A 14,397-nucleotide genomic window follows, 5' to 3' on the forward strand; every position below is an offset into this window, starting at 1 on the left:
CTCTTGCCTCTACGTCACTGCGCTCCTCCGGGATCTTCCTCCAGGGGCAGTGACATAGAGGCAAGAGGAGGAGCGGCTGCGGGGCAACAGCCAATGCCTAATGGCTGTCTACAGTGCCGGGGTGCCGCGTTTCAGCCAGGTTTCAAATTTTTTAAAAAATCTTCTTTTTCTTTGTGTAGCGGCCGCTGCTGCTCAACAGGAGAAGCAGCAGCGGCCAGAAATAGGGGCTGGTGCAGCGTGCGTCGCGACTTCGCGCCGTTCGCGGGAAACTTGGCAGGGAGAGGGAAACCAACAGAGGGAAGGATTGGGGAGAGAGAGAAAGAGGGAAACCATCAGAGGGAAGGATTGGGGAGAGAGAGAAAGAGGGAAACCAACAGAGGGAAGGATTGGGGAGAGAGAGAAAGAGGGAAACCATCAGAGGGAAGGATTGGGGAGAGAGAGAAAGAGGGAAACCAACAGAGGGAAGGATTGGGGAGAGAGGGGAAAAACAGATGGAAGGATGGGGAGAGACAGAAAGAGGGAAAACAACAGAGGGAAGGATGGGGAGAGAGAGGGAAAAACAGATGGAAGGATGGGGAGAGAGAGGGAAAAACAGATGGAAGGATTGGGGAGAGAGAGGGGGAAAACAGATGGAAGGATGGGGAGAGAGAGAGGGAAAACAGATGGAAGGATGGGGAGAGAGAGAGGGAAAACAGATGGAAGGATGGGGAGAGAGAGAGGGAAGACGCTGGATGGAAGAATGCAGAAAGAAATAGGGGAGACACTGGAAGGATGGGGAGAGAAAGCAGAGCTGCTGGATGGAAAAGGGGAATAGAGAAAGACTGGAGAATAAGAGGAAGGGGCATGGGGAGAACAAGGGTGAGGAAAAGATGAAAAGCCACAGGTAGATGAAGGAAATTAAAGAATAGATAGTAAGAATGAATTAAATCTGGACAGAGAGAGAGCCTGAAAAATATTGAAGAAAGCAAAGAAAAAGGAGACAAAAATGACAAATGGCACAGAAGAGTTAAGCGAAAACAAAGGAAAGCAGAATCACAGACTGGGACCAATATGGAAAGAAAAACAGTCACCAGACAACAAAGGTAGGAAAAAAAATAATTTTATTTTCATTTTAGTGTTTGTAATATGTCCAATTTGAGAATTTACATTGGCTGTCTTATTTTGAACTGGGTATACTGGAGCTGTAAGAGCTTACAGAGATTATTTATAATGAAAAAAAATCATGTTATTTTTTTCTCCTATAGTACTATAATATTTTCAGTGATGTCTGTTTATATGCGCCATGGCTGGTATAGGGGGTGTGGTTAATGTGGGTGTGGCTATCATAGGGGTGGAGCCATATGTGGTGACCCCCGCCCATAATGAGTACCGGCACCTTTTTGTCTACAAAAAAAGCACTGGGTATGTTGTCTAGCACTAGTGATCTGCCAAGAAGAAACTTACAGATAACCATAGGTAGCACATAGACGATGTTTGCTCTCTGATCACCAGACACCCTTACCCACAACCAAACCACATTGGTGAGGGCCAGGAAGGAGCTATAAACAGCTGGGTCATCTTTTCACATTGAATGTATCAGCAATGGTATATAGTGCTGAGGAGAAAAGGGAAAACAACGGTAAAAGCATTAGATGGTTGTTTACTTCATCACAATTGCAATATAATACATCAGGTACAGAAGGGTACAGGCTAGGGGAATTATATAGGCACCAGGCTGTAACCACCTGCAGGTAATTTAGAATAGGAACTGTAACCAGAACCCCTCTCCCTCACCATGACTTACGGGCTCAAGAACGTGGTAGGCATGCACCTGTGGCCACCTTGAAAATAGTTTGCAGGATAAAATTTAGAAACATTCCATAACTATGGAGGCTTGTAGGACTGTGTTGAATAATGTGGAAAAGACATTCAGTGCATATATGCTTCCCCCCCCTCACCTGCCCCAACAACCTTCAGAATGGGTGGGCACTTCATAAAAGGAGACTGAGGTTCACCACATAAAGAAAGATGGAACCTAGTGGGGAGACACATGAGGTGGAAACCAGGAGAAAAACTACCTGCTGCGGATACCCGTGAACCTGTTGAAAATAGAGGTAAGATTTGAATGCAGAGAACATACAGAGAATGGGGAGCCCTTGACCATGAGGGATGCACACATCCATTCTCAGGGCCCCTCCCCCTCCCCTCCCCCACCCCACAGGCAGCCACAACTGAGTGTGTCCAATAGAGAACAAGACATCTGTACAATGAATTGGGTAGAAACAATCATGGCTCTCAGAGTGCAGTGTATTACTTGACCAGCTGTCCTGCAAGATGCAAGAAGTGTTTGTTTAGCACCTACATAGTAGAAAGGGAAGAGGTGGCTGAGAGGTACGAGCTTACCTTGAGCTTGTGGTACAAGATTCTTTGCATCGCATTGGTACAATGGCACCAAAGCAACAATCCACCCACAAGGGTAATTTCAGCGACCCAGAAATTGAACTGCTGGTTCAGGAAATCCAGAAGAGGCACATGCATCTCTTTAATCCCACGGGCCAGAGGCTGGCTGCTACAATGAAGCAGAGAGAAAGGGAGGCAGTAAGGGACCGGCTCAACTGGTCTTCCACTGTGGCATGGATGTGGAAGACTGCTAATGGAAGTGGCGGTGATGTCAGGAGGAAGGCTGGTGCCAACCCCCCAGCAAATGAGACCAACCCCCCCCCCCCCCCAATAAAAACCCCCGAACAGGTGTACAAAGGCATACAGTGGCAAAAACAAGGTTTATTATAACTGAAGCTAAAACGCTTGGAAATACTACCCCATTAAAAAAAAAAAACTCTACAGTGCAAGCACAGAGAAAGCAGTTTTAAAGAGGCGCCAGTAAAGGGAATGCAAAGGGAAGAGCAGCGGGAAACGTTCATCATTATCACCCATAATCGAAATGAGGATGCCCAAAACACAGAGCAGCTTGGGACGCCCATAGTTCCCTACCTATAATTGAAATTAGGACGCCCAAATCGCCAAAGCAGCTGGGGACATTTAGGGATTTTGTCGATAATCAAAATTAGGACACCCATCTCAGGGACGCCCATCTCATTCTCACATGGATGTCCCTGAGAGAGTATTTAAGCACCCTTCTCAGTATTTTTGATTCTTTGCATCACATTTGTACAATAGCACCAAAGCAACCACCCACCTGCAAGGGTAATTTCACCAACGCAGAAATTGAACTGCTGGTTCAAGAAATCCAGAGGAGGCACATGCATCTCTTTGCTCCCACTGGCCAGAGACTAGCTGCTACGATGAAACAAAGAGAATGGGAGGCAGTAAGAGACAGGCTCAACGCGTTCTTCCACTGTGGCAGGGATGTGGAAGGCTGCAAACGGAAGTGGCGCCGGCTAAGGCAAGATGTCGGGAGGAAGGCTGGTGCTAACCCCCAGCAGATGACACCGCTAACTTCACCCCCATTGAGTGCATCATTCATGGGCACTTGCCCCAGGAGGGGATCCACGGCATTGGTTCCCTTGACACATCAGCACAGCCTGAGGGCTCAGGTAGGTTGACCATTAGGAAACTGGGGTATCTGTTGTGATGTACTACACTCTGTTTTACACAAGTGGGGGACAGTGTGGTGCTCCTCAGTAAGGGAAGGGGTGAGAATACCACATGCAATACAAATCACTATTCATTACAGACCATAACACAGGGAGTAGCCGGGTGGAGTGGGGGATGGGTCCTTGTCTCCAGCTCTGTACCATGTACAATGACATCTGTGGCTTGCCTGCCAATCCCATTCCTCACCATCTCTTTGCTGGGTCTTTGCGTGTGGGGCTATGTATATGAATGCTGAAAAACAAAAGTGGGTTATTTTGACCAACACACTTCCTCCCCTTTTGCTATGCAGGTGATTGCAGCCAGTCGGAGGAACCAGCTGGCCCTAGTGGCCACCAGCTCCAGCACACAGGGCACCAAACCAGTGGGCCTGCACAAGAAACCACACAGGACCATGGGGTGGAACCACAGGACCCAGCAGCAGCAGTGCCGTCTCTCCCTCCACCACCTGCAGCAGAGGCTCTCCCTCCACCACCCTCAGCCTTTGCTGATGGTGGCACTGAAGAAGATGCAGAGGGGGGGGGGGCACCTCCTCAACAGAGGCCATCCAGCCAAAGGAGGCAGCTACTGCGCCTTGCCACACAATTGCTGGGCCAGAATGTGCAGATGGAAGACTACCGGCGCCAGAAATTGCAGCTGCAATGGGAAGTGCTCCAGGTGCGAAGGGAAGCGCTCCAGGTGCAATGGGAAGTGGTACAGTCCCAACATGATGTGGTACAGCAGCTCCAACGGCTGTTGCACAGCATCGATGGCCTACGTCGTGACCTGAAAGCACCTAGTACAGCCTTGATGCAACAACAACAACTGGTGTCTACTTCCACCACTGCACAGCAACCACCCACTAAGAAGAGGAGCTTGAGATCCTCAGCCTCCACAGCCACTGGTCCAGCAGCCACCACACCAGCTCCCCTTCTGGGTCCTGTGCCCAGGTTGCAGGGCAAGCCACAGAGCGCAAGGTGGCCGGACTTCCACAGGGCAGCCGAGGCAGCAGGCTGCATTGTGGACACAGAGGAGGAGAGTGGGAGCTCATCAGAGGAGGACTCTCAACAGAGTCCCCTGCAGCACCAGCTGCAAAGGAACACGGTGAGAGGGGTAGGAGGGGAAGGGGCTGGAGACAGGGGAAGGGACAGGGAAAGTGATGGGACATGCTGTGGGGTGGAGGGTGAGGGTTGGATGGAGGAGAATATGCACAGAGCGGGTGATGGTGGAGAATATGCACCATCGAGGGGGTGGTGTTGTTGTTGTTGGTGTGTAAATACTATGTGAGAGAAATAAATGTCAACTTAATCTCACACAAAACTTGTCTCAATCAGTCTTTGCCTGACTCTGACCCCCAGCTAGTGTGCACTCTGCTCTGCTCTTTGGGCAGGAGGTGGAGGGGGCTCCTCATCCTGTTCATCTGGGGCCTACTGCGGTGGTGGCTGTGGCTCTTCTGGGAGGGCCTGTCCTCTGTGCATTGCCAAATTATGTAGCATGGAGCAGGCCAGGAATATCTTTGCCACCTTTTGGGGGCTGTACAAGAGCTCTCCTCCAGAACGGTCCAGACATCGGAACCTGTTCTTAAGTTGTCCGAAGGTGCGCTCGATGATGCCACGGGTGGTCCGATGTCTACTGTTGTAGTTCTCTTCTGACCCTGTTTGTGGGTGCACTATGGGGGTCATGAGCCAACTCCGCTGTGGGTAGCCTCTGTCACCTTTGGGGAGAAGCAGGATGAGAAAGATGAGTGTGTATTATTTGGAACTGGTACCTTGTGGAGGTACGGGGGGGGGGGGGGGGAATAGTGGGTTGTGGAGTGAGCTGGAGGGAGACAGTGCCGAGGGCTACCTGTTGGAGGAGGTACAGTTTGGGCAGATCCATGCTGCACTTACCTAGATCCGCCGGTGATCTCCCCTCACTCAAACCTGCGGAAGATTCCTGAGTGCTGCAATATATAGGCATCATGGGTGGAACCTGGGTATCGGGCGCACACGTCTAGAATCTCCCCCTGGGCATCACACACAACTTGCATATTGAGTGAGTGGAAAGCTTTCCTGTTCCTATAAATGGCCTCTCATGCCCAGGGGGGTCTGAGTGCGACATGTGTGCAGTCAATGGCGCCTATGACCGAGGGAAAGCGAGCTACGGTGTAGAAGTCAGCCATGTTGTTCTGCAGGGCCTGTGGGGTGGTGGGGAAGGTGATGTACTCAGAGGTGTGGGTAAGGAAGGCATCAAGGTACTGGGTGAGGCAGTTAGAAATGGAAGCCTGGGTGAGACCCGTGTTCACAGATAGGACAGACTGGAAACTCCCAGTGGCCAGAAAAGATAGAGAAGCAGTGATCTTTAGGTGCACAGGGATGGGGTTGTTCCTACATGTCCTGGGCTGCAGGAGGAGTTTGAGCTGGTCACAAAGGTGCTGAATGGCAGCCCTATCAAAGCAGTACCTAGTGAGACACTGCAGGTCAGTGAGGTCTAAAACTGCTATGAGACCTGAAAAGTCTGGGGCGTGAGTACCTCCTGCGGTGCCTCCCCTCTTCCTCCAACATGTAAGCCACCTGTGCATTTTGTGCCTCCATTTGCCCACACTAGAGGTGCAATGCAGTGCTACCAGTGCTCACCTCTCCCTACCAACTTGGTGAAACACAGCAGGAAGAAACAGAAGCTGATACTTACTCTCCCACCACCGACAAACAATGCGGTCTATAGCTGGGTCACGCATCCAGGACCCAGCCAGGCTCAACCCTGCTTAGCTGCCTCTTCCTCCACACGACTGTTGCCTTCACTCCACAGCAATCTGGCTCCTCTGAGCCTTGGCTCCAGGCCCTGTGAACTCCCAGGACTTCCTCCTCCCTCTGTTCCTTTCACAGAGGCACATTCAAAGCCCAATGTTTATAAGTAAGAGCTTTTATTTTCTTGCTTCAAATCAACAAAACACCCTTCACTCCAGGTTGTTTAGGCTAGCAGCCCAGAGCACAATTCAGGTTCAACCCAGTCAAATTCAGGTTCAAAAACAGTCCATATAACTTCAAACTCAGGTTCAAAAATAGTCACTTTAGCTCAGATTACTTCACTTAGGGAACAGTACATTATCAGAGGGAAAAACCAAATAGCTTGGTAGGTTGCAGCCCAGACCTTTTTAGTATGAAACAATTTACACAGTCTTTCTTGCACCTTCTTACAGCACGGTTACACAGCTTTATTCCCACCTGGTTCAGGCTGGGGTTTCAATTGTGCCCAGCTCTCTTTCTCTCCCACAGGCTGCACCTGTTTCCTCTTTAGTAGAGATTTCCCCCAGTGCCTCAGCCTCTCTCCTCTGGTCTTCCACCACTCTCTCCAAGGTACAGCTAGCCACCCTCTTACAGCAGCTTTTTGGGTTTGAGCCAGGGCTCCAATCTCCATCTGTTCCTCTCCTAGTCCTTCAGTAATCTCCATTTTATCCTCCTCTTCAACTTCCCCAGCCCCCAATCTCTCCAGCTGGCCCTCATCACCTTCCTCAGAGACCATTTCCCAATCTTCTATCTCCTCCCCTAACTCTTGCACAGCCGGGTGGGGAAGAGAAGGATTCTGGGACTGGTAGTTCCTCCCCTTCTTCCTTAACCCAGCCAACCTCTCTGCCTCCGGTAGCCCAGCTTTCTGAATGTGGGTGTTGTGCACATGAAATCTGCCCCGTTGGGATTCCCCGGCTCCCTGTACCCCCTTTCTTCGTGCCTTCCCGGATCCCCTTTCACCTGCACTCTCACAGGTCACATACTGCAAGCACTCTCTGACCCAGTACAAACTTTCCTGCCACACCCTCTAGCCACTCACTCTCCAAGCAGCAAACGACAGTCTTCACAAACACGCTGCAGCAGTACACAGGACAAAGAGACAATCAGAGACTACAAACAGGTAAGGGAATGAATTATGAACTTGGGGACAGTGAATGGAGAGGGATAGGGAGAGGGGATGGCGGAGATAGAGGAAGGAGTAGTGGTGTCTGGGTTTGGGGACTAGAAGGGGTTGGGAAAGCTGAAAAAGTAAAACATAAATGAGGCAGGAGAGGGGGAAAATGTTCCCACTACGGCACTCAGACAAAGGTAACATGTACTCAACAAACTCTCAGCTTTCTCTCCCAACAACGCTCTCACCACTCTCCAACTGCACAAAATCACTAATGGGTCTAAAGACGACTTCCCCTTTACTCTGGTCGCTTTTATTTCATGTCTAACTAAGGACGCCCATGTTCCAACCCGTGCGATACCATTTCGCAAGCCGTTATACACTGGGGGTGCCCATCTTGTAACGCCGCCCATAACACAACCCTAACACGCCCCCTGTGGGGATAACCATAGATGGGCGTCCTTGCGCTGAGGACGCCCTTATGGCCCGGTTTTGATTATTGGGTTTGGGTGACCTTCTTTCACGGGGACGCCCATGTGCCTTTTGTGTTGCTTTTTGGATGCCATTTTCTTTCAAAAATGTCCCAGATAATGAGTAACAATAATCCAACTGTGAGAGAACAAGGGAGTTGACCAGTATTTTTAGAGTTGAGGGATGAAGAAGTGAGCTGATAGAGCAGATCAGGTGGAGTTTAAAGAAGCAGTGTTGAATCAGAGAGGAGAGTTGGGGTTGGAAGTTCAGGGAATGGTGAAGGAAGATTCCAAGTAGTTTTAAAGAGGGAACTAAGGGGATCTGCATGCCACAAAGTAGTTTCAGATAAATCACTTCATCATTAAACTCTTAAGGGAGACCCATGCCTGCATCTAAAGACAATCCATGTCAGGGCACCACATCCTTTTCAATCATAAACAATTTAAACTGATTTTCTAGATCAGGATGAAACAGTAGTTAAGTTGTCTTTGCACAATAGCATAATGGCAAAATTGAAAATCAAGGAACATAATTCTGATGTGATCCTTATTAAATTTAGATAGACACATTTTAGGAATGCTATTATTCCACAAATCTTGTACATCAATCTTTTATAGATAGCAATGGCAGAAATGTCATGTTTCCCAGTTATAGGATGGAGACTTTTTGGTCAGTGTTGGCTTTGACATTATATCCCAAAGCAGTGTGGGATCTGTAGTGCCTTATCCTGCCCATTGAAATCAGTGCTGCAAGTCCCATAATTCCAGCCTATAACTTGGTAACTTGGCATCTCTGCAATGGAGAATAACAAACATACTTAAAATGATATTGAGGTTGATATTCAATGCAATTTAACTGGCTAGAAATGGCTCCTGGCAGGTTAAATCACCTGTTTGGGGCTAACCAGTCATTTTCAGTGTCACTTAATCAGTTAGTGCCGCTGAAAATAACCAGTTTGCGCCAAGCTCAAAAACTGCTATTTTAGGGGTGTCCTGGGGGGTGGGGAGGGGGGAATCAGCACTTGGTTGGTTTAAGTGCTGATATTTAGAACTAACCACATAAATAGGACCACATAAAAGTCAGTCCTCTTTATCGATAACCTAGCACTTAGGGGCCCATTTACAAAGGCGTGCTGAAAAATGGCCTGTGGTAGTGTAGACGCGTGTTTTGGGAACGAGCAGAATTGTTTTTCAGCGCACCTGTAAAAAAATGCCTTTTAAAAATTTTTGCCAAAAATGGATGTGCAGGAAAATGAAAATTGCCGTGTTTCCATTTTGGGTCTGAGACCTTACTGCCAGCCATTGACCTAGCGGTAAGGTCTTACACAGTAACTGGGTGGTAATGGTCTATGCGCGTAAAATGCCGATTACCGCCCACGCGCCGGAAAATAAAACTATTTTCCAGCACGAGTAGCAGACGCATGTAAAAAATGAAATTACCACAAGGGCCACGTGGTAGCCAGTTGGTAACTCAAAATTGACATATGTTGGTTGAGCGTAGGCGCCTGTGCAACTTAGTAAAATGGCCCCTTAATCAGCTATGTATTAGCCGGCTCCACAAACCTTGAAATTCAGTGCTGGGCAAAATACTGATTGCCGCAAGTTGAATATTTTTATTTATTTATTTATTTATGGCATTTATATCCCACATTATTCCCGCCCATAGACAGGCTCAATGTGGCGTACAATAGTCTATTAAACAACATTTATTGGGCCCACTGAGTGTGTTATTACCATTGTTATTGCTTCTAATCTACCCCACCATGTTAGCTTCAAGGAGGACCATTTAAGCGTTATCTTGTTTATAATATGAATAAAGCTTTCTATATTCCTTAAATAATACTTACATTGGCCAATGTTCAAAAGCCCAGTAAACAGCAGCTTATCTGGGTATCATTCCAAAAATAAATCTATTCACTAATCCCTTATTTGTTCTATTTATCTGTCTTGAATAGATTTTAAACCCTGTCTCTAGTGTTTATATAAAGTACTGCAAATCTCTAATAGTGCTTTAGAAATGATAAGTAATAGTAGTAGTAGTGGATTAAAAACAATCCAAACAAACCTGGAAATCTTACATGGATATTGACAGAAAAAATGCTGAGATGACCTGCTGCAGGGTGGAATACTGTAGTTTTGAGTATTTATTTGCTAGGAAATTGTGTTGCTTATTTAACAAAGGCAATTTAGAGTATAGTTTAGATTTTAAACTCCCTAGTTAAAGTTTCATATAAAAACCATATGATACAGCATAGTTAGCAGTAAATAAAGTCTCTCTTTAGGCTTTGATATAAAAGCAGTTTAGATCACTGCTTAGCAGTTAATAAAGTCTCTGTTTAGAGTTAGATTCCTACACATCCATCCCAAATCCTACCCAGATCAGACTTAGAGGCCCAATTTCAATATGATGTCCAAATGGTGAAAAAAAAAATGTTTATCGGAAAATACAAAATACGAAGTCCATAATGGAAGAGGTAGATACATTTTTGTTTTCCAATATTGAAAATATGGTAAAAAAAGTTTTTAAAAAAGATGTACTACAAATGTCATAGATGTTTTGAGATAAATGTCTCCAGCAAATGGAAATACACTACACAAAACATGCAATGGTGGTAGTGGCATTGAGAAAACATAAGAACATGGGAGTAGCCATACTTGGTCAGACCAATGGTCCATTTAGCCCAGTGTCCTGTTTCCATCAGTGGCCAAGCCAGGTCAGAAGTACCTGGCAGAAACCCAAATCATGGCGACATTCCATGCTACAAATCCCAAGGCAAGCAGTTGCTTCCCCATGTCTGACTCAATAGCAAACTATGGACTTTTCCTCCAGGAACTTGTCCAAACCTTTTTTAAACCAGATATGCTAACCGCTGTTACCACATCCTCCGGCAAAGAGATCCAAAGCTTAACTATTTGCTGAGTGAAAAAATATTTCTTCCTATTTGTTTTATTCATGTAACTTCCTTGAATGTTCCCTAGTCAGTTAGCCTCAGTTCATCAATGCCAGTGTCCAGACATGACCAGACACTGAATTTCCTAAGCTAATTCTGCCCAAAGCAGTCAGCATTTAAAAAAAAAAAAAATGCTTATCTCTGTGGGCTAAATATCAACCAGTTGATACACTACCTTTCTGTGGTATAACCAAAGTTTCTTACATATTACACATGGGTACGTTCTCTGTCTCTAGTGGGATCAAAATCAAAGTTTTATACCTGGAGCAACAAAGGGATAAGTTACTTGCCCAGGGTCACAAGGAACCGTAGTGGGAACTGAAGCCAGTTCCCCCCAGCTCTTAGCCCACTGTGCTAGCCATTAGGCTACTCCTCCCCTCTAATACAGATCCCTGCATAGACGTTCCAAGTCAACACAACATCTTGCCTTGGGCATGCACACTGAACCTCACCAAAACAGAATGAATTACTACAAACTAAAAATAGAAATGTGTGGACAAAAATTATACTGAAACCTTGGTATTCACAGTCTGCATGCAGTGAAACACCAGAGAAGCAGAAACGGTGATGCATTTACCCCATATTGTGAAAAAAACAAATATATCAAATAAATTCCAAAAAGCTGAAATAGTTCAATCACTAAATTGAAAATAAAATTCTGCTAGCCAATATTCAGCTGGCAGCAGTCAGCATTTTTTTTAAACACTGACTGTCACCAGCTAAATTAGCCCCATATAGTGCTGGGCTATGTCCAAGCAACGGCACTGAACATCTGGGGCTAATTCAGAGGGCCCTGATTGACACTTATGTGGGTCCCTGTTGAATATCGACTGGGACCTGCATAAAACATTCTTGCTGAATCCCACTCCCCCACCTCCCCAAAATGGCATAATCCTCTTGGAATCCCACTCACTTCCTGAAGATACAGAAAAGTAGACCGAGACCTAGGCCCCCAAACCCCTGAACCCCTCCCAAGCCTACCTTATAGAATCCTTGGTGGTCCAATGGTAAATGGGCAACAACGATGCCCACTCACTCCTGCCTAGATCTGAGGTGGCAACAAAATGGCTGCCCCACAACATGCTTACAGCTTTTAAGATCATAGTCTATCTAGCCGCAGCACTTGCCCTGTATGAGTATAGGCAATTGTATTCTAAATAGAGCAGTCATTCTACAGGGAACAATAAATGGGAAGGATCAGGCAGGAAAAAGGAGGGTATAGATAAGGTTTGAGAGTGTAACAAGATAGCCTGGAGTCCTTACGTTTACTGTCACAGGATTATAATCCCTTAACAGGAGTTTTTGGAAGCAATTGTTAAGGAGTTTATACTGCCCTCTGGTGGGGGGGGGGGCACCCTAAAGAAAACCTAGAGTAGCAGTGGTAGTCATCAGAAAAAAAATTCCTGCTACCCTTAGGTATGTCCCTTTAAACGAAGGGGAATTGGAGATATTGGAGAGAACTCCAGGGGAGGGCTGCCTCAGCATATTAAGGAATAATCTTATCTTCATGACTAATGAAGGGAATTGCCAATCCCAGAGGAGAGAGGAGGAGAGGTTAATGCCCTTAGGTTAATGACAATGGGAGGAGTAGAGGAAGGGTTGCAAGGAAGCCCAAACATACAACTTGAGGATGTGATGATGAGTCCTAGGAAGAAGGCCTGCTATGAGAAGCTGATAAGTAGCAGAACTGGTTACTGATAGTTGGGAGAGTTGGAACTTCAAGAGGTACTTTAGCCATTGATTTGTAGTATGTGAATATGCTGTTATGAGCATAAGACTATCCATACTGGCTCAGACCAATGGTCCATGTAGCCCAGTATCCTGATTCCAACAGTGGCCAATCCAGGTCACAAGTACCTGACAGAAACCCCAATAGTAGAAACATTCCATGCTACCAGTCTCGGGGACAAAAGAGAATGCAACCAAGGCAAACAGGCCTGAAAGATAAGGGAGGCTGGAGACTGCTGATAGTGACTAGGACTGCAGACCAGGTAAAAGTTCCCTGGAGTTTATATGTTTGATTAAATTTTGTTTAACAGCCATAGGTAGAGGATGGGTTGGAACAGCATGTTGAGAGTTGTCCTATCCAGTGTGAGATATCTGTTTAAGGCTGTGTTGAAGCCAATGAAACAAAAGAACCAATCTTGTTTTTTTGGATATTGAAAAGTAAAATCCCCAATTAAACCCAGATGCTCGAGAGAGCAGTAATACCGGAGGTGAACTAATTTGCATATTTCCTAACTCCTATCAGATCCAAACCCAAACCAACCTATTTTATTTAATGCTTGTGAGGCTAACAAAAAGGAGGCAGGCAGGAAAAAACATCAGCATACTATCTGGCAGTAATCCTGCGCAGGGCCAGTCTTAGCAAGTGCGGGGCCCTATGCAGACCAATTTGGTGGGGCCCCATCCTAGCTCCGCCCCCACCCTAGCTCCGCCCCATTGATAAGATTATTCCATTTTTAGAAAATTTTATTTATGAAATTTCAAATAAAGACAAATGAAGCTAAACTTGTACAAAAAAACGGATTGAAATAATAAGCACAATGCTATTATGAAACCTCCCCTCCCCAGAAATTATTCAGTTCAAGTCCACTACAATTAGTAGTTCCAATTCTCATAACAAAGGAGAATAAAGGAAAAATATTAAGAAAAGATTCAGTACTTTCAAATTCCCCTATTACTCTGTAACTCATCAAACCAGAGAGGCAAGTAGCCAAAAAAGAGGTAAGTGCAAGGTTCCCATTAAAGACAAAACCACAACACATTTACAGTACCAAATGTTTCCATAAATCAGGTATATTACAGATAGACCGACTGTCCTAAATCTAGTCCTCCTGCTCCTGGGTGTGCAACTGCCTAGCTCACTTAGAGGGGCATAATTGAATGAAAACGTCTATCTCCATGGGCGTTTATCTCCGAGAACGGGTCCGTGAAGGGGCGGACCGAACCGTATTTTCGAAAAAAATAGAATTCCATGTTTTATTCGACAATTTGTGAGCTGGGCGTTTTTGTTTTTCAGTGATAATGGAAAATGAAAGCGCCCAGCTCAAAAACGAATAAATCCAAGGCATTTGTTCGTGGGAGGGGCCAGGATTCGTAGTGCACTGGTCCCCCTCACATGCCAGGACACCAACCGGGCACCCTAGGGGGCACTTTTACAAAAACAAAAAAAAGGTAAAAGAGCTCCCAGGTGCATAGCACCCTTCCCTTGTGTGTTGAGCCCCCCAAATCCCCCTCAAAACCCACTGCCCACAAGTCTACACCATTACTATAGCCCTAAGGGGTGAAGGGGGGCACCTACATGTGGGTACAGTGGGTTTGGGGGGGTTGGACGACTAAGCATTAAGCAGCACAATTGTAACAGGTAGGGGGGGATGGGCCTGGGTCCACCTGCCTGAAGTCCACTGCACCCCCTAACAACTGCTCCAGGGACCTGCATACTGCTGCCAGGGAGGTGGGTATGACATTTGAGGGTGAAAATAAAAAGTTGTGAAACATCATTTTTTTTGTGGTGGGAGGGGAGGTCA

The sequence above is a fragment of the Microcaecilia unicolor genome, chromosome 1 (genome assembly GCF_901765095.1).
Source record: "Microcaecilia unicolor chromosome 1, aMicUni1.1, whole genome shotgun sequence".
NCBI classification, from domain to species: domain Eukaryota; kingdom Metazoa; phylum Chordata; class Amphibia; order Gymnophiona; family Siphonopidae; genus Microcaecilia; species Microcaecilia unicolor.